The 14,577-nt window shown below is 46.0% G+C and overlaps 1 pseudogene; it reads right to left on the bottom strand.

The window, feature by feature from the left end:
* Nucleotides 1-2,690: 2,690 nt before the first annotated feature.
* Nucleotides 2,691-4,561, bottom strand: LOC121759101 (annotated as a pseudogene).
* Between the last annotated feature and the right edge of the window lie 10,016 nt (nucleotides 4,562-14,577).

Raw genomic sequence — 14,577 nt, 5'->3', positions numbered from 1 at the left:
CTAGGACTTCCCATCCCACTGCCACGTCACTAGGACTTCCCCTGCACAATCCGCCCTTCCCATCGCCCTTCCCACTAGGACTTCCCGCAATAAAAAAAATCACAAATTCACAAATAAAACAATTTACATTTACGGAAATAAAATAAAAAAAATTAATACCGGATATAAAATGAAGTTCAACGAGCCGTATATATAGATTTTAAAAAAAATTAATACCGGACGTCCGACCCACGCCACAATGGCGGACGTCCGCCCGCCCGTCGCCCGGACGTCCGAGGACATCCGACGTCCTTACGGGACGTCCGTATCCGAGTTGCTTCGTTACAATGGCGGACGTCCCGGTCGCCCGTCGCGGATGTCCGACCGGACGTCCGCCATTGGAGATGCTCTAAACTCAACTCTTTGATTTTTTTTGTTTGCTATGTATCCAGAATTAAAATGTGTGGATTCTAAGGGTGTCCACTATAAGACGGACACGCCCAATAGCCCCGCCCCAGTTTTTGTCCACAGCCCCAATTTTGTTGTCCACAGCCCCAAAATTCTTTTTCCGCCACTATAGTGGACACCTCCAATAGCCCCCAAATTTTATAATCAATTTTCATTTTAAAATATTTTTAGTTTCAATCAAATGTAATTTAAATAATCACAGTGTAAATAACTAGAAAACGAGGTAATTATGGCCGAATATTCGTTGTATTGCAAACCGGTAAAATTATACAACGAATAATTAAAATAAAATACAACTACAACCACGGGGTCCGAAGTGATAGCATCCCAAGCCTTCGCCACGGCAATGCTCTCGTCTTTGGTGTATGGCTTACCCCGGTTGGACCCAGAACCAGAGCCACCGCTACCGCCAGTGCCACTGCCCTCGCCACTCGGAATGCCGACCCCGCTGCCCGTGCGCCCACCGACGTGGCCGGTGCCACGACTGCCGCCTCCGCCCCTACCACCTCCGCCCCGACTGCCGCTACCTCCTCCGGTCGGAACGGGCGTTTCCACCCGTGCTGCCGGCGTATCTGGGATGCCAGAACTGAGCAGACCCATCATAGTATCAAATGCGTCTTGATCTGCTTCGGTGAACGGAGATTGGCTGGCTTGGAAAGGGGAACTTGGACGCGGCTGGTGAAGCGCGTCTAGGTTGGGTCTGTAATCTCCAAATGCGGAACGACTCAGATTCCGCTGTAAAGGTGGCGGAGTTGGAGAAGACCTCCACGACTGAGATGGAGGAAGGGGTGGACTCGATACCCACGGTGGGGGAGATTGATTCCGACTCCAATGCTGGGACGGAGGCGCATATCCGCCAAAGCCTGACTGCTGAGAAGCATATCCGCCAAAACCCGATGGCTGCGAAGGATAGGCCGAGGGGTTTGATGGATTGCTGCCATATCCCGATTCCTGAGAGTCAGGTGATTCGTCGTCTCCTCGGTGCATTTTTTAGAGAGTGGTTGTGTAGATAGTGAGTGGATGGATTTTGTGAAAATGGTGAAAAATAGGTGGTGGGGAGTGGTATTTATAGAGGAAAAAAAATTTAAAATCGCCGCCGCATGCGCTGCGGCGGATGTCCGCACTATAGTCGCCGCGCCTATAGGCGCGGCTATGTCCCCCCCGCCGCGTCCTCGCCCCGCACCCGGCGATCGCCCGCCCGCCCACCCTCGCCACGTCCGCCCCCGGGGCGGACAACCTCGCCACTATAGTCCGCCCGCCGACCGCCCACCCTCGCGGCTATAGTCGCGTCCACTCCATAGTGGACACTCTAAGTTATGTGTACCGTGGCCATACTCTATGCAAGGAAAATGAGTAGTTTAGAAACTAATTTAATTTTTAGATAATGTACTTTTTTACTTAGGAATGAGGAAATATAAGTGTTTGAATCTTGAACCATAGACTACTAATAAGTGAGTATAATTTAATGAACTAATAAAATATGGAGTATTTAGAACATATATTCAAATTCAATGCAATGCGGAACATGGGAGCTCTAAGCTATTGTAATACTTTCTGATCAAAGTTTCATCAAATACTCTTAATTATAGAGTTAATTATTTTGATATTTTCAATGTAATTATATCAGTGATTAGTTCCTTTGCTTAGGCACTCAATCACAAGTTAAAATTCTCCTATCATTGACTATCATATAATCACTAATGTAAATTATTGTACTACACATTTGTTTTCAAACTTCCAAAATGGATAACTCATAAACTATAGAATTAATGATAGGAAAAATTAAATGATGGGGAGTGAGCTAGAGAGTGAATTGGAGAGGAGGCATCACTTTTTTCACTCTTTTGATTTTAATTGAAAGGCTATACCAACAAAAATATCATGAGCCTTGATAAGATTAAATAAAACGAATTGTTTTATTTGCATTGCAATTAATGACTTGGTAAATTAATAAGGATCATTATAAAAACTTAATTTAAAATATTTATTAAGTTTATCTAAATAAAAAATAGTGAATGCAGGGGTAAATAAATCCATTATATTTAAGTAAATAACCCATTACAAAACTAATAGAAATAGGCCCAGCCCATGTTTTCTGTACGGCCCAATAATCTTTTATATGGGCATATTTCATACGCATATGTTATTTCTAAAAGCCCATTTTGTTTGGGCCATGGAACTGATTATAAATGTGGCCCAATTTGCTGAGAATCAACAGAAATGAACAACACACAAAACACACCTTTTCTAACATTGCTTATATACATACATCCAAACCTTCATTTTTGTGAATAAGCACATGACTTAAGACAACTATCTCACTACAAACAAAAAAAGGGACATTGCTCATTTTATGTACATAGATCTATGCAATAATATTTTAGATGCAAAAACCTAAAAAAAATGAAATCTTGATGCATCTCTATGAACAAAGCCTAGGTGCATATTTGGCACAACTATGGCTTGCCATTTTTGATTTCATCACCTTAGTCATATGCACTTGCTTTTTCCAACACACTTTCTCCAACTCCACCACTCTCCATTGCATCCCTTGGAGATGCGCCTTGATCTTCTCGTTCTCGTCCGTTAGGTTGAACTTCTTTGCGTAGAGCACGACCTGCTTCGACCCCTCGGTTGAAGTGGCGAGAAGCAAGCTTTTTAGCATGTGTTGCTGAGAGGCGACGACTTCAACCGCGGATTTAGGAGGGAAGTTGGCGTTGCACGTGAGGTGGTCGAGTGCTTGTGGAGAGAGCTTCGAGTAGGTTAATCCACGGCATACCATCATCTTCTGCTCCTCGGATAAGCCCGAGTGAACCTGCATCACACGTGAACGATCATCTATCGGGACAGATAGCGACTGCTGATTATCTCTCTTACTGTATTCTCTCTCCTAATTAATTAATTGTACACTTATTTATAAATTACTAAACACTATCTTCTTAATCCCCGCGCCAAAAGCAAATGTTGATCTTAAGTCGGGACAGAGGGAGTATTACTATAGATACTACATTAGTACAATCGATTATGCAAGATGGATACCTCGAGATACAAATTCACCGCGTAGTACACCCCATCGCACGAGTCTCTAGCCGAGTCGGGCAGTGCTATGATCAGCGCCAAGAACTTGGACGGTTTCAAGTGAGGATCCGGGGCTACTTCGGCTAGAAACAGATCCATCAAGACTGCAGCCTTTCTCAGCCGGCTCAATGGCAAGCAGCAAACGCCCTTGCCAAGAAAGGACTTCACTAGCCTAAGAACAAGATTCACATCATAGAGGCAGCTCGTCCCTACAGGAGATGGGACGAGCAAATCATCCAAGGTCACCTGATCTAACCGTGAACCGACCATGCTCTCCAACTTATCCCGGCTGCTAGAGTTCAGACCAACTCTCAGCATCCCGAATAAGTTCTTGTACGAAATGCACCTCACATCCAACGAATCGAGCAGGTCAGCAACAGCTTCGATGATCTCGATCTTCTCATCAGCTGAGGCAGTGACAAATCTTGATTTCTGATAGTAGAAGAGAAATCTGCTGATTATCCCATGATCAATTTTTTTAGCCACCATCAATTTCACCAGCATTCGGATCAGATCAGTGTCTAGCGCCACGAGATCTTCAAACCACCACGTGGCTCTAAACGCGCCACTCTTCAAGCTCTCCGTGCTTCTCGTGTCACACGACAGCCTGAAGCCTGAGCCATCTGAAGATGAGACAGAGGGCGAGGGGCTTGTCTGACAAGACGATGCAACTCTCCCAATCAACGACTCCAAGCACTTGTCGAGCAATGCCACTGAGCCAGCTCGAGGGAGCAGTTCCTGGCACTGCTTCAACGCTGCTAGAAGCTCGTGCCAGCTCCAGTCATGAACCTCTTGCGTTAGGTCAGATAGACTGTCCATTTCCATGAAGTGAGATTGAAATGTTGAGAGGAGTTATGATCACTTTCCCCTTGTTGTAGCAGAATCTTGTGATGAGCTCGAAACTCGCTACCCCTCCCGGGAATTCGTTAAGATCACCTTCAGACAACCTGCCGAATAACAAGATAGCAAAATCTCTACAAGAATCATACAAGAATTTGCTAGAAAATGCACAAAAGCTAATCCAAAAATCAAGAAGTGGTTAGCAAAAGGGCAATTTGGGACCAAAGGAGTAAACTAAAGTGGTCCATAACATCATTAAAGGGAACATGTAATGTTATTACAACAGCAAACTGCAATATTTATCAAGAGAAATGAGTTACTACAAACCAACAAACAGCCTAAATAATAGGTTAGGACAAAAAGGTTTTGATGCACAAAGATGAAAAGGTCAATGTAAGGCAATAAATTCTGGCAAAGAAAGCAAGGTTGGATGGCATGCCCCCTACATAGAAGGGAAAGAAACAGTTGCAATTTTGAAATGGGGGGGGGGGGGGTGTGTTGTCTAGCCCCCCTTGAAAGGTGTGAAACAATAAAAAAGTAAAGGCATCAATATTAAATATAGCAAACAATAAATGAGGTGTGACTGTGAGGAACATGCTACACAAAAATGTGAAGAATGTTAGCTAAATCAAGTGGTTAAGACAGCAACTAACCCCACATTCCAGCAAAACTAAAAGCGATTGTAATAATTGTGTAATAATGCTTTGAAGGTGAAGTCAGGTTAGGAGACAAGGCTAAATAATTGGGTAATGCTGCTTTATTTATGGAAAAGAACATTCAACTACAAAGAATGTGCTCAGTTACACCAAGAATTAAATTTCCCAACACAAAATGAATGAAAAATAAAATCCAAGAAAACAAGAGAAATCATTAGTTAAGGTGTAAAGATTAGAACTTTAGACAAGAACCACAAAAATGGGAGAAGCCCTTACGCCAATAACAGAAACAGAAAAAAGGGTAATCAAAGAAAGCCAAGAATCTTTACCTCATTCACCACAAAAACCTCTTCTCCATTGACACCCACTTCAAGATCAAGAATGGAGTTTTCTCCATGGCCTAATACAAATTAATGAAAACAAACACTGATGACTCGGCGAATTTTTGATGATGATAAATGCTCGTAAAAATAAATTACGACACAGAGAATTTTACGTGGTTCGATTTACTGAGGTAAATCTACGTCCACGGGGAGAAATGGGGGCAGGTTTGTATTGCTTGATCTGCGAATTACAGCTTACAACACAGACTTGCTATATGATTATTTCTCTAGAGAGATTCTAACCTCTTTCTATCAGATCTAAGTTCTATTTATACATTGAACTAAGATCGTGGCTTACATCATCACTCTAGGTCGTGGAGGTCGTGTAGGTCATGGCCTAAGATCGTGGCCTGAGTTGACGCCACGTGGTAGTGGGTATGTTGGAAGTCGTGGAAATCCTGCATGGGTCCACTAACTCCTTGTTCGGTCGAAAACTGAGACCGAACTGCTTTGGTTGCCGATCTGAGAGTAGAGCTTGATGCCGACCTAAGAGCAGAGCTTGATTGGTTGGCTTTTGCCGAGCTGTAGGCTGAGGCCGAACTCTTACTGAGACCGAACTGCTTTGGTTGCCGATCCGAGAGCTTGGTGCCGACTGGAGAGCAGAGCTCGATTGGTTGGCTTTTACCGAGCTGTAGGCTGAGGCCGAACTCTTTGGTAATGCCGAACTCATACTCTTCCTTGGGCTTTGGGCTGATGGGCCGTCACTGCTGTTGGGCTTGTTTAGTCCGTACCCCATCACTACCCCCCCCGAAAGACGAAGTGAATCACTTCGGCGAAGCGAGTCACTTCGGCATTCTGGATAAAGGTACGGGGGAGGCTGACGTCAGGGGACGTGCCGTGCACGTGACTGCATTAAATGCGACAGTAAAATCCGGCCGTTGAATCCTGAAAAGGTGGGATTCGAAACGGTGTGACGATTTTGAAATCTTCGCCGAATCTGATAAATACCTCCCTTCTTCATCGTTTGAACACCTTTGCGACTGCTTCTTCTGCACTCTATCTCCTTTGCGAAAAAGATTTTCTTCCGCTTTCAAAAAATTTCCTCAGATTTTGCAAAGAGTAAGGACCATGTCTGCTTCTTCTTCGTCTGAGTCTGGTAGCGGTGGTGAAGGGGGTAAGGGGTCTTCTAGCCGGAAAGAATCCGGGGAGAAGACCGTAGAGTATTTTCACAGTATCTTGAGTAAGGATACTGTGATATCCCTTCACGAAAAATACTCTTTTCCTGGGGGGAAGTGATGATTCCGCGAATTTTTGATGATGATGAATGCTCGTAAAAATAAATTACGACACAGAGAATTTTACGTGGTTCGATTTACTGAGGTAAATCTACGTCCACGGGGAGAAATGGGGGCAGGTTTGTATTGCTTGATCTGCGAATTACAGCTTACAACACAGACTTGCTATATGATTATTTCTCTAGAGAGATTCTAACCCCTTTCTACCAGATCTAAGTTCTATTTATACATTGAACTAAGATCGTGGCTTACATCATCACTCTAGGTCGTGGAGGTCGTGTAGGTCATGGCCTAAGATCGTGGCCTGAGTTGACGCCACGTGGTAGTGGGTATGTTGGAAGTCGTGGAAATCCTGCATGGGTCCACTAACTCCTTGTTCGGTCGAAAACTGAGACCGAACTGCTTTGGTTGCCGATCTGAGAGTAGAGCTTGATGCCGACCTAAGAGCAGAGCTTGATTGGTTGGCTTTTGCCGAGCTGTAGGCTGAGGCCGAACTCTTACTGAGACCGAACTGCTTTGGTTGCCGATCCGAGAGCTTGGTGCCGACTGGAGAGCAGAGCTTGATTGGTTGGCTTTTACCGAGCTGTAGGCTGAGGCCGAACTCTTTGGTAATGCCGAACTCATACTCTTCCTTGGGCTTTGGGCTGATGGGCCGTCACTGCTGTTGGGCTTGTTTAGTCCGTACCCCATCACTACCCCCCCCGAAAGACGAAGTGAATCACTTCGGCGAAGCGAGTCACTTCGGCATTCTGGATAAAGGTACGGGGGAGGCTGACGTCAGGGGACGTGCCGTGCACGTGACTGCATTAAATGCGACAGTAAAATCCGGCCGTTGAATCCTGAAAAGGTGGGATTCGAAACGGTGTGACGATTTTGAAATCTTCGCCGAATCTGATAAATACCTCCCTTCTTCATCGTTTGAACACCTTTGCGACTGCTTCTTCTGCACTCTATCTCCTTTGCGAAAAAGATTTTCTTCCGCTTTCAAAAAATTTCCTCAGATTTTGCAAAGAGTAAGGACCATGTCTGCTTCTTCTTCGTCTGAGTCTGGTAGCGGTGGTGAAGGGGGTAAGGGGTCTTCTAGCCGGAAAGAATCCGGGGAGAAGACCGTAGAGTATTTTCACAGTATCTTGAGTAAGGATACTGTGATATCCCTTCACGAAAAATACTCTTTTCCTGGGGGGAAGGTTGCGATTCCCGACGACCTTTATAGGGCGGACTCGCCGCCGGAAGGTTACGCCACCGTCTACGAAGCCAGCTTAGAATGCGGGCTTCGTTTCCCCCTTCCCCTTGCCTTTGTAGAGTTGCTAGATTTTTTTCAACTCCCTTTAGGTCAGGTGACTCCGAACTCTTGGAGGCACTTATCGGCTTTTGCTGCCGAACTGCGTAGGCTAGATAAGGATCTGTCTCTGAGGGCAATCCTTAATTTTTTCCAGTTTAAAAGGAAGGGATCTTGGTTTTACTTGGTCCCTTTACAGCCTTTTAGGGCCTTTTGTAAAACCAAATGGCCGAAATGGCAAAATCGCTTCTTTTTTTATAATAGGACTGCGGCTCCTAGTTTTCCCTGGAGAGGGCCGAAGTCCGTTATCCGTCATCCTCGGCCTGAACCGTTGGACGAGCTCGATGGCGAGCTCAACAAGATTCCCATAGTTAGGAAACAATACACGGAGTCTGAGCTCGTCAAGGGCGACGTCGTGTTCGACATCTCGTCTTCGGACGAAGAGGCCGAGGGTGAGGATTTCTCTTTATCTTTATGCTCTACTGCTTTAACGAAGAAAACTAACCTTGCTTTCTTGCTTTTTGGCAGTGTACATGCTGAACAAGGCTACCCGAAAATCTTCGGAGTCCAAGGAGCCGGAGAGAGAGAAGGCTACCAGCTCGGCGCCTGATGCCGAGAAGAATCCGAAGAGGCAAAAGACCTCTTCGGGTCCAAAGAAGCCGGAGTCGACTTCGGCAAGTAGGAAGGGGAAGACCCAGAAGCCCCCGAGAGCGCCAGAGAAAGACGTGGTCTTGGCGCCTCCTTCGGAGCATATCTGTGAGCCATTTTTATGGCCCACGGACTTCGCCGAGGTGAATTGTCTTCTTGATTCTTTGGCTTGGCTTCTGTCCTGTATTTTTGGTGCCCTCTGTTGACTTTTTTCCTTATCCATTTTCAGAGGAACGATATGCTCTCCAAGCTCGTCGCAGTCGAACTCTCCAAAGCGTCCAACGACTATGCTGAGATGCAGAGGAAACTGGCGGCTGCTTGTCACCGGGCCGAGCAGGCTGAGGCAAACTTTGAGAAAGCCCGAGCTGCTAGGATTTCGGCCCAGGATGAAGCTCAGTTTGCCAAAAACCAGCTCGTCATCCAGCGAGAGCAGACGAAACGGAGTGATGCTGCCGCCGTGGTTGCCCAAGGAGAGGGTCTCCGTGTTTACACGGAGAAACTCTTTTTGAGCAGCCAGTTCTCGGCCTTTGTCGGTAGTCTGGTAAGGCTAATTGCCGATAAGGGCGAGCAGGGGGCCGACGTCGTGCTGCCTCTGTACAGCCGAGAGATAGCAGCTCGGCTTCAGAATCTGCCGCTCCTTGAGGAGCTCGCTTCATCCTCGGTCCTGCTTTCTGCAGACCGAGTCCGGAGTTGTCGAGCTGATCGGGACGAGAACCTGGAGGCTATCTTTGCCTCCGTGGGACCCGTTTCACCCGCTTCGACTTACAACGGAGAGGGTGAGGCCGAGCCGCTGGAGCTGGAGGCCGGCGATAAGCAGGCCGATCAGGAGGCGCAGCAGATCGGCTACGGTGGCGCCGAACAGGCTGGGGAGAGCAAGGAGGCAGAGGCTGAAGCTGAAGCAGATAAGGAGAAGGAAGCTGAACCTCACCGAGAAGGCGGAGACGAGGCTAGCGAAGTATGATTTCGTCTCCCTTCTCTTAGTTTAGTTTCTTCCTTATGTAAAATGGCCTTGAAGCCCTCCTTGTATAGAAAAATTTTTTTCTTAGAATGAAAAAATTCTTCTTTCTGCTCTTGTGTCTTCGTTTAGCCTTTCGTATTCTCTTACTCCTGTTGTGGTTTACTACCTGCTCGGTAAGCTGAAATGCCGAACTGACGTAGCTGCTTTGTACTCAAGGAGATGGAGATACTTCACTGGAAACGGCTGTACTCTTCGGCTTTAGACGAAGCTGAGAAAAGAGCTATAGCCGATCAGACGAAGAATGACGAGCTTCTGGCTCGTTTAGTGAAGCTGGAGGCCGATAATAAGGACTTAGAGTCCGATAAGAATGATCTGGAGGCCGAGCTGAACACGACCATTGCTGAGAGGACTGCGTACGAGGATTACATCCGTGTGCGCGGGGGAATGACCATATCAGATGTTCAGAGTCGAGTTGACGAACTGTGGGAGGAATATAATGTACTCCGGAGGAACAATGCGCTGGAGAGCTCGGCTTGCCAACAAGTTGTGAAATCATTGCGGCGCTGGGCTTCTCGGTACAACATTGTTCTTTCTCGGCGCCCCTCCATAGAAAGATTCCTTCGGCATATCGTGCCAACAGATGCTCGCACTCCAGATCAAACCTTTGATTCACTTGCTCAAAACCGTACTCCAAGTCAGCAACGAACTCTGGAACAGCCGGAAACGTCAAGACGAGAACAGGCTGAAGTTCGTAGAGGAGCTGTGATTATGAGTGAGCAAGATCAACAAATGCTTCGTGAAGAGACTCTTCGCCGCCGAGGTGCTAGGGCTTCCCGGGCTCAGAGAAGAGGTGGCAGGTCGATTAGAGCATCTCGTCGACCTGCTTATTCTGCAGCTGCCTGGAACGCCCGAACTCAGCTTCACGAGGATTTTGTGAATAGATGGCTCAACTTTAGCAACCCTGGACAGTAGAATAGTCCTTTGTAATAGCGTAACGCCATCTTGTAGGGTAGCGGAGTTGTGTGCCGAACAAGATTTGAAAATGAAATTTTGTTTTTGTTTTCGCTTCTAACACTGTGTATTTACAGCTTAGCGAAAAAATTTCATCGTACTTGTCCTCGGTCTTATGAAGTAAACTTCTTTGACCGGACTTGTCTTTGGTCTGATGAAATAAACATCTTTGACCGGACTCGTCTTTGGTCTGATGAAATAAACATCTTTGACCGGACTCGTCTTTGGTCTGATGAAATAAACATCTTTGACCGGACTCGTCTTTGGTCTGATGAAATAAACATCTTTGACCGGACTCGTCTTTGGTCTGATGAAATAAACATCTTTTGACCGGACTCGTCTTTGGTCTGTGTTCTAATTTGGCGATTTTTGTCGCCGGGATCGAACTTTCCCTTGTCCTAATTCGGCGAGTTTTATCGCGTGGATCGGACTTTCCCAGTTAACCGAAGTGGTCTTATGCAGTAAACCTCTTTGACTAGACATGGTCGTCCTCGGTCTTATGAGGTAAACTGCTTTGACCGAACTTGGTCGTCCTAATTCGGCGAGTTTTATCGCATGGATTGGACTTTCCCTTGTCCTAATTCAGGCAAGTTTTATCGCGAGAATCGGACTTTTGTTGCAGTTCGTTTCAGACGAAGTGCTTGATTTTTAAGCAGAATTGTGGTCTTGTATCCTCTTTAGAAGCTTTGACACACAATCTTTGGCTTGTTGCAGCTCGTTTCGGACGAACTGCTTGTTTAAGCTGAATTGTGGTCTTGTATCCTCTTTAGAAGCTTTGACGCACAATCGTTGGCTTGTTGCAGCTCGTTTCGGACGAACTGCTTGTTTAAGCTGAATTGTGGTCTTGTATCCTCTGTAGAAGCTTTGACTCACAATCGTTTAGCTTGTATATGTTCTAAGAAGGGGATCAGCCTTCGAAGAACAAGATACCTCAGTAACATTTGTAAGAGACGACACGCACATAGACAGACAAGACGCATATAGACAAATAAAAAGCACATAGAGACGAACAAAAACCAAGCAAACCAAAGAAAGCACATTGACCGGACTGTCTCTTACAAATGGAACTTTTTGAGGTTGGAAACGTACCATGTTCGGGGTACTTGTGCTCTTGACACGTGAGTCAATTTGTAAGACCCTTTGCCGAGGACTTCTGACACCCGATATGGAACTTCCCATGTGGGTTCGAGTTCGCCCAGCTTTTCTGCTCGGCTTACTTCGTTGTTTCTCAAGATGAGATCTCCCACTTGAAATTGCAGCTTTTTCACCCTTTGGTTATAATACCGGGCTACTTGCTCCTTGTACTTGGCTGCTTTTATGCAGGCCAATTCTCTTCTTTCTTCGGCCAGATGTAGTTCGGCTCTTAGTCCGTCACCATTCATTTCTGAGGAGAAATTGAGTTCGGGGACTGGATATGCCGATCTCAACCGGAATCACGGCTTCAGTGCCGTACACCATCGAGTTCGGCTCCGGTGTGACTTCGGTCATTTCGCCGGCCTCTGATTCCGGCTGCTGTGATTGCTATGCTTGATGGTGCCGAACTGATTGCTCGGCACTTTTAAGCGCAATCTGCGAACACACTTGCTCTTTTTCGATCACCTCGGATGACCGCTATCCCTCCTTTAGTGGAGAAGGTGTTCGGCGAGGATGCCTCTGATCGCTATGACCGGGCTTCTTTTTGTCTTCTCCAGATGAGCTGTCTAAAGACCGTTTTCGACGGTCTGCCTCATCGGCACGAGAAAACTTGTCCGCAATGTCCCACATCTCTTGAGCTGTTTGCGGACCGCACTCCACGAGCTTTCTGTAGAGAGCTCCGGGCAGGATTCCATTTTGGAATGCCGAAATGACAAGTAGATCATTGAGATTATCTACTTGTAGGCATTCCTTGTGGAATCTCGTCATAAAATCGCTGATCTTTTCGTCGCGACCTTGACGTATAGAAAGCAGCTGAGCCGAAGTGCTTCGGGCTTCCGCTTTCTGAAAGAACCTCCTGTGGAAAGCATCCATTAGATCTCGGTAGGATCTAATGCTGCCTTGGGGGAGGCTATCGAACCACCTTCTTGCGTTCCCGATAAGCAGCTCGGGAAACAGCTTGCACATGTGGACCTCGTTGAGACCCTGGTTCGCCATGTTATATTGATAGCGTCCCAAGAAATCATGAGGATCCACGAGTCCGTCATAGGTTATCGACGGAGTTCGGTAGTCCTGTGGTAGGGAAGTTCGGGTAATATCGTCCGAGAACGGAGTCCTCAATGCTCCGTACATGGCGAACCCGACATTTCTTCGGTATGGAGGAGATGGAGTTCTCCTGTGATTCCGGTACCGAGGATTCTTTCTTCTGGAAGACATGACACTACTGCGGTAGTGACTGTCTCGTATGGAGGGAGAGGGAGAATCCGCCGTTTTCGCTTCCGGCTGCTTTTGGCTTCTCTGCAGGAAGGTTAAGAATTCCTCCTGCTTTTCAGCCAAAAACAGCTTGACAGCCTCGTTCAAATCGGGCTGCTGGGGAGACTCGGTGTGACGGCTTTTGGAGCGGCTTGTTCCTCCACCATGAGAACTGGTGGTGGATTTATCCCTAGGCTGTTTTCCAGACCTATGGGATGGATTGGCTTCCTCCTGGTTCTCACGGGCAGGAATACGGGTACTCTGCGATCTGGTATGCATTTTTTGGGTTGAAAAAATGGTCAAAAATTCGCTTTATCACAAATTTGGTTCTCTGTTTCCCACAGACGGCGCCAGTGATGATTCCGCGAATTTTTGATGATGATGAATGCTCGTAAAAATAAATTACGACACAGAGAATTTTACGTGGTTCGATTTACTGAGGTAAATCTACGTCCACGGGGAGAAATGGGGGCAGGTTTGTATTGCTTGATCTGCGAATTACAGCTTACAACACAGACTTGCTATATGATTATTTCTCTAGAGAGATTCTAACCCCTTTCTACCAGATCTAAGTTCTATTTATACATTGAACTAAGATCGTGGCTTACATCATCACTCTAGGTCGTGGAGGTCGTGTAGGTCATGGCCTAAGATCGTGGCCTGAGTTGACGCCACGTGGTAGTGGGTATGTTGGAAGTCGTGGAAATCCTGCATGGGTCCACTAACTCCTTGTTCGGTCGAAAACTGAGACCGAACTGCTTTGGTTGCCGATCTGAGAGTAGAGCTTGATGCCGACCTAAGAGCAGAGCTTGATTGGTTGGCTTTTGCCGAGCTGTAGGCTGAGGCCGAACTCTTACTGAGACCGAACTGCTTTGGTTGCCGATCCGAGAGCTTGGTGCCGACTGGAGAGCAGAGCTTGATTGGTTGGCTTTTACCGAGCTGTAGGCTGAGGCCGAACTCTTTGGTAATGCCGAACTCATACTCTTCCTTGGGCTTTGGGCTGATGGGCCGTCACTGCTGTTGGGCTTGTTTAGTCCGTACCCCATCAAACACAAAATATGAAAACTCCTCCTCAAATCATTACACCCTTTTGGAATCTACCCAAAGCAAAACCAATTAAAGGACAAAAAAAAGGGTTGAGATTTGAGGAAAACGGAAATGAGGGAAGAGACAAAAATCAGACCCGTTTTCTCGAATTTGTTAAAGAATGCTTTTTTAAGTCGATTTTAAACTGAACTCAACCAACTGTGAGACAGGAGTGTGTGAAGGAACCATTTTTGTGGGATCTTTAAGCATTGGAATATGTACAACGATCAGAGATTCATGATTTTGACAGAAGAGAAGAAGTATTGCTGCAGGGGATCCAAGTCCAACTGGGATATGTTCTCTGACATTTTTGCAAAAAGAATTGCTGCAAATTTGTAGATTTGTATGAATAGAGCATGAAAATGCCGAGTGTTTGTTTCATTAGCGTATATTTTTGTTTAGTGCCACAATTTTTCATTATTGATTTTTCATATCTTTGGAAATTTTATTGAGGAAATTTTCCATATTGGAAATTTTATTGAGGGAGTACTTAATATTGAGACAATATCATATAAGATTAATCTTAAGCTGTGAGTATGTAAGATTATAGTCTTAAGTTCTTAACTTTTGA

Source organism: Salvia splendens, chromosome 12, assembly GCF_004379255.2.
Source record: "Salvia splendens isolate huo1 chromosome 12, SspV2, whole genome shotgun sequence".
NCBI classification, from domain to species: domain Eukaryota; kingdom Viridiplantae; phylum Streptophyta; class Magnoliopsida; order Lamiales; family Lamiaceae; genus Salvia; species Salvia splendens.
Note: the sequence above shows the minus strand (reverse complement) of the source record. Positions and strands in the feature narration are given on the sequence as shown.